This window comes from Eptatretus burgeri, chromosome 6 (assembly GCF_056783735.1).
Source record: "Eptatretus burgeri isolate ZD-2024b chromosome 6, Ebu_testis_v1, whole genome shotgun sequence".
In the NCBI taxonomy this organism is placed as follows: Eukaryota; Metazoa; Chordata; class Myxini; order Myxiniformes; family Myxinidae; genus Eptatretus; species Eptatretus burgeri.
This window is the reverse complement of record NC_140966.1, coordinates 85,614,888-85,628,496: the sequence shown is the minus strand read 5'-3', so window position 1 is coordinate 85,628,496 and position 13,609 is coordinate 85,614,888. Positions and strand designations below refer to the sequence as shown.

General features: G+C 43.5%; 1 long non-coding RNA gene across 3 annotated transcripts in view; it reads right to left on the bottom strand.

Moving 5' to 3' along the window:
* Positions 1-1,072: 1,072 nt before the first annotated feature.
* LOC147025242 (uncharacterized) overlaps positions 1,073-13,609 on the bottom strand; it is a 30,810-nt gene continuing 18,273 nt past the window's right edge. For all 3 annotated transcript variants that reach the window (XR_015059406.1, XR_015059405.1, XR_015059404.1), the window contains 2 exons: positions 2,380-2,440; positions 1,073-2,140 (listed from right to left, as the gene is read on the bottom strand). This is a non-coding gene — a long non-coding RNA (uncharacterized LOC147025242). The remainder of the gene's footprint in view (positions 2,141-2,379; positions 2,441-13,609) is intronic.

Sequence of the window (13,609 nt, the reverse complement as noted above, 5' to 3'; positions counted from 1 at the left end):
ACGAGGATCTAAAAATGAAAAAACCTCCCTCCTCTCTGCACATGTGCAATTAGGACGAATTCATAGCCAAAGTACAGGTTCGTTTTCCAATTTGTGTTCAAAATACAACATTCCATTGAAATTTACTTGTTGCTCAATGTTACACTGACGTTTGTGGATGGATGGACGGACAGACAGACGTGAACCAGTTGCTTAACGCCGCTTTTTGCTTTGTGTGCTTGGGCTAATCACTCTCTGTGTGAAATACCCCTGCCTTGCTGCTGTCTTCACTCTCCTATTTACTCTCAAGCTATGTCCCCTGGTTCTATCATTCTCATAATGGTGAAAGCTTTTCTGCTTCTTTTTTTATTGATATCAATGCCCTTCATTATTTTAAACACTTATATTGGAAATCTGGTAATCACCTCCTTTCTAAAGCACAAAGTGCAGTCTCTCTCAATGGCTTTCTCATAGCTTAGTTTATCTCGCTCTAAAATGAGTCAGGAAGATTGTCATTTTTCTTCAGCCAAAATCATGGTAATAGGTCAAAGAGATCATATATTTTCCAAGTTTATGTACGAGGGTCGGTACAAAAGTAATGCCTCCTATTTTTCAGTTCGTAACCAAAGCGTCGTCTGAAAGCTATGCGAGATCACAATGAAAGGTTTGCATCTCCCACCCATTTAAAGTTGAGTGGCACCGTGATTGGTCACGTGATAACATCACGACACTCTTTCAAAATGGCTGCCGCACTAGTTGCGCATACAAAGGAGAGAACTTAGAACGTTGTGCAAAGTGTTTCAAGAGCGGGGAAACCGATACCAACGACAAGCCTTGAAGTGGTCGGCCTGCAACTGCAGTGACACAAGAAAACAAGAGTCGGATTGATGCGCTCATTAAAGTGCGTTCCAGTTGATGGAGGCCATGTGGAAAAAAATTGATATTTGCCACGTATGTGTGTGTGTATTCCTTGCATTTTTCATTGTAATTGTACTTTGTGAGAAATAAAATAAAAGCCATACTTTTGTCCCGACTCTTGTAATTAAAGATATTCATCATTATGACTCAACTCAGAGAAGATTGCAACAAAATAGAAAATAGGACATTTTATATTTCATGGTATTTGGAAACATTTCTACACTTTTTAATTATTCCTCTCCGCACAACAAGGATAACATTCTGGGGTCATGTGGATTACATTTCTGATATACCAGACGGGTGCCGACATCATTCGCTCCCGTGTATCATTCCCCCATGATCCCTCCTCCCTCTCACCTTCCACCACCCCACAACCTCTCCCACGTCCCTTGAAGCACTAAACGAGTGCCAGATGTACCAAGACGATTTACTACCCACAGCTTCTGTGGTATGGATTCATTTTCATGTACCAAGTCGTGTACAAAGGCACCATGTAGGATCAGCAAGGTCAAACGAAGTGACAAACTGTCGATTCTATGTACAAAACATCTGTAGAACTATACCTTTCAACTGCCATTATGCATTGGTAAAGTTTTAACATCACCCCACAAATTCACAAGGCAATACAATGATGATGATTGTTTTATGATATAAAGGATCAATTTACGTTGCCTTGACATAAATGGAACAGACTCGCACATCGCTGTTCTTCGAGTTACATCTGAAAGAATTTGATCTGATTCTATGATCGGTAAAGCCAGGTCGCAAAAAATAACTGCAGGAAAGGATGTTTTTAAATATTGTCTTTATACGCCACGAGTACAAATAATATGATGGAAGAGTTTGAGAGTAAAGTAAATAGCGAGGGTTATGATGCAGTTTCAGTTCGCGAGACATGTTTGAATGAGGAGAGAAACTGATGGGTGTGATAGGGAAGGGAAAATAGGAGAGGGTGTAACAATCTGGGTGAAAGACAGTGTTGTATCGAGAGAAAGGGACGACATTTAGGAGGAAACTAATGTAGAGGATTGTGAAGATGTGTGTATTGTGATAAGCAAAAGAAGCTCATTACAAGAAGTTTTGCCGTGGGTAGGGTGTGTCGCCTCTTCTCTTTTTTTTCCCCCAACCACTTTTCATCTCAAATGAGGTCAAAACTCGCATCACGCCCGTACGGTAGTAGGTCTTGCTGGCTCGAGCCACGTGCGGGGCAAGGCACGTGCTCGCGGGCAGCGCGTGGCAGGTTCTGCGATGGGAGGGCCATGCGGGACAGACGGACAACCAAACGTTCAGACATTTGGGCAAATAGACATGCATCATGACCATTTAATGGTGTGACATGGTGTGAATCTGGCCAAGTAAAAATTGGCTCTCTAAGGCATCGACCGTTTATAGGATTTACTGGCACGTCTGCTGAATTGTAATCGCGCGTTACGCCTTCCAAGGGAATGTTTTTCAAAAAATGGACAAGATGTCATGACTTACAAGTCCGGTATCCATGGGTGACACAAATGACACTCAACGGACCATGAATTGAAGACACCACCTGCGACGAGGTAAATCGGACACACACAGGGAAAGTTAGATACATGGGGAGGCCACTAGGCTCATATAATATGCCTATGTCAGATCTCCACACTTGAAACTCTAAAGAAGGTAACATAGTGGTGTTGGGATGGAGGATGATTGTGGGGAGAAGTATGTGGAGGAGAGAGGAAAGGGGTAGAAGGGTGAAGGTGGCAAGTTATGGTGAAGAGAGTAGAAACAGGAAGAGGGAATGGGAATGATGGGGGGAAGGAGAAGGAATACGAATACAAGATCACATCCTTTTCAATACAATACTCTATATAAAATGAAAAGTTTGTAATCATTCTAGGAAATAATAATTGTAGGAAAAAATTCTAAGTTGTTTCATATTTTCAGGAGGGCTCTTATAGTTTCACCTTATTCTAGCTCGTTTTGGCCCAAAAGCCATTTTTAGCTTCCTATAGAGTGAGAAATATGCATCCCAGAAGCTATCTAATGCCATAATTGAAAAATTTGCATGCCAATTAGTAAATATTTGCAATATTAGCTTTCTTGAGGAGTCCATTATAAAATTATAAGCCAATGAAGTTGGAAAAAATGCGTTTTTCACATTTGGCATTTTTAGGGCCAAATTTCAAAGGTCTCTAGAGATAGATATTTTTTAAACTATGAGGAATTGAAAGCTAATCTTTTGCATGGTGGGTACAGCCATATAGATCTACATTTAAGAATTTTTCCAGCAAAATCTGAGGTGACCTGGGGACCCTTAGGTGAGTTGGCATGGAATGACCCTAGAGCATTCAAAGATGGACAACTCTAAATATGATTTTACCCCTGCCTTGCTTCTGTTACAACTCTCCACTTTAAAATCTAATAAATAAATGTCATTTTCTGTCTGCGTCTCTGTGCGTAACACCAATCACACCTAAACTATTGGGCTAATTGCCACCAAACTTAGCATATGGACCAAGTTTGACCGAGTGGTGAACACGAGCTACTTGGTTTCATCTGTAGTCATGGGGGTTCGGGAGGGAAGGGCAACAAAAATTCTCTCTGTAAATGTGTATCATGTCGATCCACTCGGTGATGGTGGCAGAGGGTATTACAAGTTAGCTTTGGAGATAACTTGCTTTTTTGCACTGTAAACCCAGAGAGTGGGAAGCCCCAAAGCCAACCTCCACTAATCAGGGTGGGAGTCCGAAGAGAGGGGAAGGTGTGGCGTTGGAGTCCAGAGGGAAGGGGATGGGAGGAGGCAGGGGGAGGGGTGTGATGAGGGAGGGGAAGGGATGGGAGGAAGGAGGGGAAGGGGTGGAGGGAGTGACCCGGCATTGCCCGGCAACGACGGATACCCCTGCGAGGATAAAATATGAGTTGATCCCATACAAGGAACTGAAGTACAGGAAGAAGCCATTTTTCCCATTAAAGCCTGCACTATGATTGTCAACCTATGGTTGTTTGTCCATGTTCTATCCTTTTTAAATGCTGAACGTTAAGAAAGGAATCAGCATGTACCATTTTTATCCCCCGCCGCGTGGCGGAAGGGGGATATTGTTGTCACCCGGGTCGTCCGTCCGTTGTCCGGCTGGCTGGGCGTCAACATTTATAGCTGTGAGTGTGATAACTCATAAACTGTTCGCCATATCGATTTGAAATTTGGGTCACACATGTACCACCTGAAAAGGAAGAACTCTATTGATTTTGGGCGTGGCCGGATCCAAGATGGCCGACTGGGGCGGTCCGTCCGTCCAGCTGGCTGGCTGGGCGTCAACATTTATAGCTGTGAGTGCGATAACTCATAAACTGTTCACCATATCGATTTGAAATTTGGTTCACACATGTACCACCTGAAAAGGAAGAACCCTATTGATTTTGGGCGTGGCCGGATCCAAGATGGCCGACTGGGGCGGCCATCTTGAAAAAAATGTTTTTTTCGTCATATCGATTTGAAATTTGAGTCACGCATGTACCACCTGAAAAGGAAGAACCCTATTGATTTTGGGGTTGGCCGGATACAAGATGGCCGACTGGGGCGGCCATCTTGAAAAAAAAAAGTTTTTTGTAATAAATGGAAAACCGCTTATCTGATTTCAATTATTTTTGGTTACTACGTTCCTCACCCCTGGGGAACTTTTTCGAGATGATGACCAAATGGTGTCTTGTTTCCAATTCACCTCCCTCATTATCTGGAATATGTATGACCTTTTTCATTCAATGGCAGGGAATTCCCCATCTTTGATGGTATATTTAGTCTTTGTTATGACTGGGCCAGGGTTCAAGTTCGAACCACGAACCTCCCATACTCAGAGGAGACATTCTAAGCATTACTCCACCGAGTTTGGTTAAAGGTATTCTTTCAAGCTATGCCTCCCTGGCGACTGTCACTGTTCAACTTGGTAAAAACAAAAAGCTTTCCCGCATCTCTTTAATTGGCACTCTTCATTATCTAAAAAACATCTTCATCATCCATCCATCCATTGGGACCATACTCTGTGCAGAGCATTGGTGCTGCCTAAGCAGTCTCCTTGGGGCTATTGGAACAATCCTGGACAGGTCACCACTCTGACACAGGATACCAGCAAGGTGGCACTCATTTTGCTGACCTCAGAAGGATGACAGGCAGAATCAACCCCACCTGGAATTAATTCAACAGCAAATGGGATTTTAATTCAGGATTCTCAGATCCCAAGCCCACCACCTTATCCATTAAGCCAACACCAGGAATAAATAACATATTTATACTATTAAATGAACAAACTGCCACGGTTTCCGAGATACGTGGCGGAAGGATGAGTCTGTCCTTTGGCACACACGTCCAGTGTTGCTTCGGATTCCAAATGTCCCCTTTTGGAACGGATCCATTTTCGGAGCTCCGTGACAAAAGGGTCCAAAATTGCTGTGTTGGGTCCCCAACTTGAAACAGCCTATAACCCCCCACCATACGAACACTGGACGAATAGCATGGCGAGATGGAGTGCGTGCAACCACTCAGCCAATAGCGTGGAAAGATGGAGTGCATGAAACCACTCAGCCAATAGCATGGCAAGATGGAGTGCGTGCAACCACTCAGCCAATGGCGTGCCTACATTTCCAACCGCGTTCATAAAGTGAGGCCCTGTGCAGACACGCGTGCAACAGCAGTACGAAATAGGAAGCGCAGCTATCAAAAGAATATCTTGCCACACGCTCTCAGTGAATTGCAAGACTACAATGAGAGACCATTTCCCCCCATTCACAGCATTGTATTGGCAAGATGGACACGACGTGCTCTTCCTGTGGCACGTACATGTGGAAAGCTGAACTACATTCTGGTTTCCTCAGGGTGAATGCTAAATTTTCCACCTGCTGTATGCAAGGAAAAATTGTTCTTCCCAACATCAGTGAACCACCTCCCCTCTTGGAACACCTTTTCACTGACTGCATACCTGAAGCAAGGGATTTTCGATCCAACATTCGAGCACACAACTCGAGTTTAGCGTTCACGTCATTGGATGTACAGGAACATGTGTTACCTCCAAGGGTCCCATATACGTTCAGAATCCATGGCAGTGTTTATCATAGAATCAGACTTTTTTTTTTTCCCCGAGAACGGTAAACCGCCAAAGTTTTCGCAAATCTATATCTATGACACTGCCAACGAAATCGCTCATCGAACAGCATGGAACAGCGACCTGCACCATGATTTGCTTCAAAAGCTACAGGCAGTACTGCATGACTGTAATCCGTTCGTAAATGCTTATAAGCAATCCGCCGAATTACTGGAACGAGAAGAAAATGATTCCATGAAGTTTGTTTTGAGAGTGGACCCACCGACAGATTTTCGGTGCTATAATCTACCGACGACAGCAGAAGTAGCAGTTATCTTACTGGGAAGTGCTGATGTTCCATCGCACCACGACATCCTTTTGTACAAGTGGTCAAGCCTGGATCCGGAAAATCGTGACATTATCCACATCAATGAGACCCACCCCGATTATGACCCTCTTCATTACGTGTTGCTACTACCACATGGAGATCTGGGCTGGACATTTACCACTAAGAAACGAGATGGTAAATGCGTCAGTACTATGGAGTTTTATGCTTACCACTTGATGGTTAGAAGTAACTTTAATGTAATACTACGTAGTGGTAAATTACTACAACAATATATTGTCGATCAATACGCAAAGGTTGAACAAGGATTCCTGAAGTACGTCTACCACAATCAACGGCAATTGCGGGCGGAGCTGAATCAAGGACTATCTGATGCAGTCGCCGCTGAGGATACTGACGGTGTCTCAATCGGTCGCCGAGTTGTACTTCCGTCTTCATTTACCGGAAGCCAACAAAATATGCATCAACTGTATCAGGATTCGATGGCTATCGTTCGGCGATACTCGAAACTTGACCTCTTCTTAACATTTACGTGCAACCCCAAATGGGATTCAAAATACTGCCACAACTGAGTCAACCCAACAACGGCTTCTACTACACGGATAACATCGTTTACGGTTGATTGGGCTAACATTTGTAGGTATGCTCTGCTTTTTTTTCGATAACAGGCACTCATTTCGCGATATACTACAGCGTCACGTCCGTGTTATGCCGCGCTTTGCGCGGGTTCTCTTCTGGTTATGATGAATAGTTACCCCGTCATTAACCCCCCAAGTAATTTTGTATCAATAGAAAACAGGCCATGATGAGGGAAGCTGTTGTCCTGCAGTGGATTCAAATGGAGTCAAGTTAAGTCTTATCAAGGCAAGCTGCTAGATACAAGTTGAAGTATCTTGTGTTAAATTCAATCATACATTGTGAGAAACCCTTAACCCTATGTCACACATGGAAGGCTGCAAATGTCACCATTCATTGTCAATTGATTTACAGCAGACCTGATTTACTGCATTATTTTCTTCCTAGAAAACAATGGGCCCATGGTCAAGGGTTCACACAATTTTATAAATTAGGTTCTCCAATGAGTACCAGGAGAAATGGTTTGGTATTCACAGAAATTTTTTTGTCAGCTTCGAGCGCACTCGTCTGATATTCATCAGATCCCCTCATAATTGGCCCCTTTCACTTGTAAAAGGTCCTGTTTCCTTCAGTACACCTCGTAACTGAATCCATTTATATGTAATTAAGAATTCCAGCACAACACTAGCAGTAGCAGTCTGTGTTGGTGGCACAAGAGAATAAACTTGTTAGAGTTATCTTCCATAAAGGGTGACAAGGTGCTGACATTTCGATCTTTACCCTTCATCCGAGCAAAAGAGGACAAATGGTCATGGATAATAAGCTTTTTTGCTCCGACAAAGGGCAAAGTCCAAAACGTCAACACCTTGTCATCCTTCACAGCAGTTAACCCGAACCATTTTCTTCCGATGTGTTTTTTTGAGTCTCTTTAGCCCTGGAATCAATCTGAAAGCGATCTTCACCAAATGCATGATATGGCATTCATGTACTTCCTCAGAAACGATGACAAAAACTACACGACAATCGAGGTCAGCCTTACTAAATTCCCACATAAGTTAGCACCAACACTTTTGATATATCAATGACCCCCCTGAAAATACAACCTATAATATGACTTGCTTTTCCTCTTGCTCCTGGGTATGTGTTGCTTACATAGTGTCAACCAGCCCCAGAAAAATTTCCTGTGTCAGACACTCCCAAGATTGCATGAAGCAGCAGAGACTGTCAGGTCTCAGGCCTTCGGCATGGGTGTCAGTCCATGGTCCAGTGCAATTGGAATGATCTGAGTTATATCACCACAATGTATTATACATGAACATAAGCCGTACGCACGTTTTTGCTTTATGTGTGTACATCGGGTTATTTTTTTAAAATAAGAAATAGGCAAAGCCGAGACATGAATGAAACATGGTGGATTCGAGAGTTTCTTCTTCTTCATTTTTGTTCCGGTATCAGCTCGAGCATGCGTTAAAGCACACTATTTTTGCATCTCCAGTTTGTTATCCTCGTTATCTTTATTGGTTTCTGCTCCACAAAAGATATCAGCAAATTAAAATTGCGTTTCCTTTTATTTTACCGAATAGATGGGTTTATAGAGGAGTTTTGTGGTCAAGAGGATCGTGGTCAAGGCAAGGCAGAAGCTTGGTGCCATCGGGCTTCACCCCCTTATAAAGGGAAGAGGAGGAGAAGACCCAAAACACGGTGAGTTAGAGGGTTTCTTCTTCTTCATTTTGGTTCCGATATTGGCTCGAGCATGCATTAAATGCAAACAAATTTTTATCTCCTGAACATGCATGGGGACCGGTAGGGGATATCTATTGCAAAGCAATTCTCGCTCTTGTTTCTTTACATTTTGGCAGTGTGAGCCATCACTACATCATAATCTATATATTTATATATATTTATATCTATACTACTAAATATCAATGTGTGTGTGTGTGTGTGTGTGTGTGTGTGTGTGTGTGTGTGTGTATGTCAGTGTGTGTGTCAGTGTGTCTCCTCCATAACTCCAAAACCATAAAACCTAGCAGCCTGAAACTTTGCATGCATTTGAAGAAAACTCAAAGGAAGTGCAAGAGTGAAAATTGGCTGTTTGGGTTAATTAAAACATCCCTTTTGAAGATAATTATTAATGGCCTTATTTAATTATATGCTTCATCAGGAGATCTTCAGCCACCTCGCTCACTGGGGTCTTCAGGCGCATCCTGGGTAACCTCGCTGGGGTATTTGCCATGCTTTTTGGCCTGCTCAACCTTGCCTTGACTTGGAACAGGCCGCAACGATTTCTTAACGGCAAAGTTTTTTTTTCGCTTTCTTCACTCATTACTGAATGCCTGTTCATCATAGCTATGAATTGCTACGTACATTGCAATGCTTATAAACACCTGTAGACGTCAGCATTCATTTCTTTAGTTCATTTCTGCACATGCAATCAGTAAGAATATCTCTTAAATTAAGGAGAATTCCAAAATTTAAGCTCCAGAATCGAATTTACAAGCAGTTCTGACACCAACAATCGTGTTCATTCGTGCAATTCGGACATATGTGACATTTCGAAAATCTCCGGGAGGTGTATGTTGAATATGACGGTTTGGTGATTGCCAAATGCATGCCAAGGGAGCCGTTTCTTATCAACCATTTAGTTGGAGTGCTTATGTCAGCGCTCTACAATATTCACACTGTCACTGAATACTGTATATAGATCGACTTGAACAAAGCTCAGGTCTACTCGCCTGCGTTGGCCACGTTTTATTCAGCGGTGCAACAGGCGGTGAAAATGTGAAATTTTATTTTCCACGACGTTGCACGTTTTTGACGACATTATGTGAGCCGTCACTTTGGCATAGATAAATACAAATAAAAATTAGAAGGGCATTCAGTAGAGCCATGCAATGCATGATTCACGAGAACATATCGGGCCCAATACATTTTTGAAATATGATGCAATATATCATTTTTGGCTTAATGGTGAAGAATCATTTTTAAAATTCTAGTTGGCGGATCCGGATCTGGATCTTCACCAAAATCGAATCAGTTTGTCCTTGTCACACACCCAACCTGTCCACAAAATTTCTTCTCGATCCGTCCACAACTTTTTTGAGATATCCTGCACACAAACAAACAAGAAGAAGACATCATGCAGAGCACGATACTTACAAAATCTATAGAACAAATTTGACCTCAAAAATAATTGGTGGTTGAATTCAGTGACCTAATATGCAACTCCTCTTCAAAATTCAAGCCCATCTATTCATTGGGACAATACTCCCTACAGAGCATTGGTGCTACCAAAGTAGTCTCCTCAGCTATAGGGAACAATCCTGCACAGGTCACCACTCCGACACAGGATACTCAAATGGCACAATCATCCCAGCAAGATGGTCCTCATTTTGCCAACCTCAGAAGGATGACAGGCTGAGTCAACCCCACCTGGTATTATTTAAACGAACAAGTTGGAATTGTGAACATACTCTGTGGGAGTTCATTCGTACAACTCTCAGATGAGCGATAACATGGACAACAGATAGTTTTGAAATTTCGTAAGATTTTCATCGCATTGGAAAAAGAAACCAGAACACCTCACAAGAGTGAGGCTAGTTTCATATCATCATTTGCGACTTAATTATGCATTGGCCATCGCATTTCATTTTTTTTTATAACAATTTAAAGAAAATTGGCCGAAAGGGCCGTTTCTCGGCCCAAAGGGCCAGAATCGCACTTTGGTCTCAGTTAATCCCTGCGCATATGTGTCTAGTATCTGCCTGTCAATTTTCATCGAATTCTGTTCACGAATAATGGAGAAATAGACATTCAAATGAACTGTACACAAGAAAAGAGAGAACGCGAGCGGCGCTTAGACCCTGTGGGGTCTTCCACCCCACGGGGTAAAAAGCAGGATTTGAACTCAGGATACTAGGATCCCAAGCCCACCATCCTAACCATTAAGCCAACACCAGGCCGAAATTCAAATGAATCAGATGAAAATTGAGGAATTTAGAAATACCACCTTAGTTGTTGACTTTGGGCCTATGTTGACCTCAAAAATAATTGGCTCGTTGAATTTATTGACATGAAATATCAATCGTCTTCAAATTTCAAGTCAATCGGATGAAAATTGAGGAATTTAGAAATCTCACCAAAGTTGTTGACCTTTGGCCTATGATGACTTTCTGGTCTATGTTGACCTCAAAATTTATTGCCTCCTTGAATTCAGTGACCTGAAATATAAATCCCCTTCAAATTTAAAGTCAATCAGATGAAGATCGAGGATTTTAGAAATACAGTACCACCTGAGGTTGACCTTTTGACTTTTTGACCTCTAAAACAAGAGGCATCTTCCTTATGATAAACTCTACCATGTGGTGAAGTTTCGTGAAGATCGGTCTAAAATTGTGACCTGTCGGCGACAAACAGACGCACAAACAGACAGAGTAACAAAAGGGACGAACCAATATCCTTGAAAAATCTTCGATTTTGCAAGAACAAACAAACAAAAAGGGGTGAAAACATAACCTCCTTCACCTTCAGTGGCGGAGGTAATTAAACATTTCGCTTTTAAAAGTTTCTTCAAATGTTTCGTGCATTGTGTGGTAAAGCCACTTGGCATGTTATTCAACATTTAATTGCGATACCTTGCTCTACACTGAAGGTAGGAAGGCAAAATAAATAAGATGATCACAATGAGAGCAAAAATGTTTTCAGTTCTGAAGTGAGGAATCGCCACATCACGGCAGGAGAGCCGAGAAGTATGCATGCTCACTGTGCAGCCTGGATTCGAATACCGACCCAGATCTAAACTGTCCTCCCATTGCTTCACAGGCCGGGTGATTCATCACTGCATGTGTCGTCTCTCGGATTGACGATAAACTGGGCATCACATCTACCGGAATCCCTCAGCACTCTCCTTCCCAACCCTACCCACACCTCTCCCACCCCTATGCCTCTTTCAGACCCTGACCCCTCTCTCTTTCTCCGACCACTCCCCTCAATCCCCCCTCCCCCTCTCTCTCCAATCCTCGATCTCTCTCCCAACTCTCTCCCTGGTCCTCAATCTTTCACCCCTGTTGAGGGGACTGCAGAATGTACGAATCAGATTCGGAGTTCACCGGTAGGGTGCAAAGGTCGTTGCATGTACGAGCTGTTTTTTGGGTTTTTTTGTTGGATACCTTGTCGAGGCTCGTATGAGAGCTAACACACAACGCACAGCAAGGGGGGTATGAGACAAGAGGGGTGAGAGTGGGAAGGACAAAACAGTGGGGAACAGAGACGTTCGGAGATCTGTAAACGGGAAAGGGATGGGGCGGGGAACACGGGTATACAAGATGGACATTACGGGGACTTTCAGGAAGGAAAGCCGGGAATGTGAAGGAGGTGGGTTAAGGGTGGATTAACAGGTGTAGAAAAGATTGAGGATTTGGATGTGGGACGATAAGAGGTGGTGGTGAGCAGTTGTTTTGAAGGCCTGGAGGGAAGAATGGGATTGAACAGAGTGAGGGAGTTTATTCCATAGGTGGGAAAAAAGAGGAATGAAGGAGTGAAGGTGAGCAGTGATTCGTGATTTTGGAAGTTTACCAGAAGGGAGTTGTTGGCGGACCTTGAGCGCCCTGAGGAAACATGGTGGGGACAAATCGCAGACAGAGCAGGGGTGGCGAGACCGGAGAGGAGACAGCAGAAAACAGAAAGACCACTGACCTGCCTGCGGTGAGAGAGTGAGAGGCCCAAAGACTCAGCCTCATTATGGGAGAGGCCAATAATCCGAAATGCCTTGGTTTCCACAGCGTGAAGCCGAGAAAGGTGGGAGGCAGGAGTGCCAGTCCAGTGTGGAAGCAGTCCTCCATCAGGCTGTGGACGAAAACTTTGTATGTGGTCAGTTGCTCAGGTGGGCCAAGGGAGGACTTTTCATGACGGAGGATTCCCAGTCAGCGACTGCCTTTGGAGGCCAGTTTGGAAATATGGCTTTGCCAAGAAAGATCATGGCAGATCGTGAGACAAGATCATGGCAGATGGCAAAAGCCTGAAAAAAAGGACTTCTTCCAGAGGATTGTTGAGAAAGTAGATTGGGGGGGGGGGGAGGTTCCAAACGGTCCTTTCAGAGAGACAAACTGAGAGTGTCAGATTTGTCCAGATTGAAAGACATGTTCCACGTGTTGGACCAGTTTGTGATTTTACCCAGATCTGCAGTAAGCGAGGAAGCTGCTGCTTGCCGGTCTGAGGGATGACAGATGACAGAGGGATGACAGATTTCATGTCATCTGAGGAATGACATGAAAACCAGAAAAAGAACAGGGCCCAGAACGCTGCCTTGATGAACTCCAGCCTGGACAAGAAGAGGGGATGAGAGAACGCTATTTAGGGCCACACGTTGACCGCGACAGGAGAGCAAGTCTGCGAGCCATGAGTGAAGATGGCCTTGGATATCATAGGAAGAGAGTTTGGTGAGCAGGGCAGGGTGCTAGACCATGTCAAAAGCACGTGATATGTCGAGGGATACGGCTCTGATTTCATGTCTGGCATCGAGTACCTCCATCCATTGTTGGGAGAGCAGAAGCAGAATATCTCGGGTGGAGTGACCTGGTCTGAAACCAAATTGATGATCGGAAATCAAGCCATTGGAGAAGAGGAAGGATTTAATGTCTGAAGTGATGAGGGATTCCATAACCTTTCTATAACCTGATGATTGGAAAAGGCTGATTGGTCTGTCGTTGCCGGGATTTATTTTTTCACCTTTTTTATGCAAGGCAGT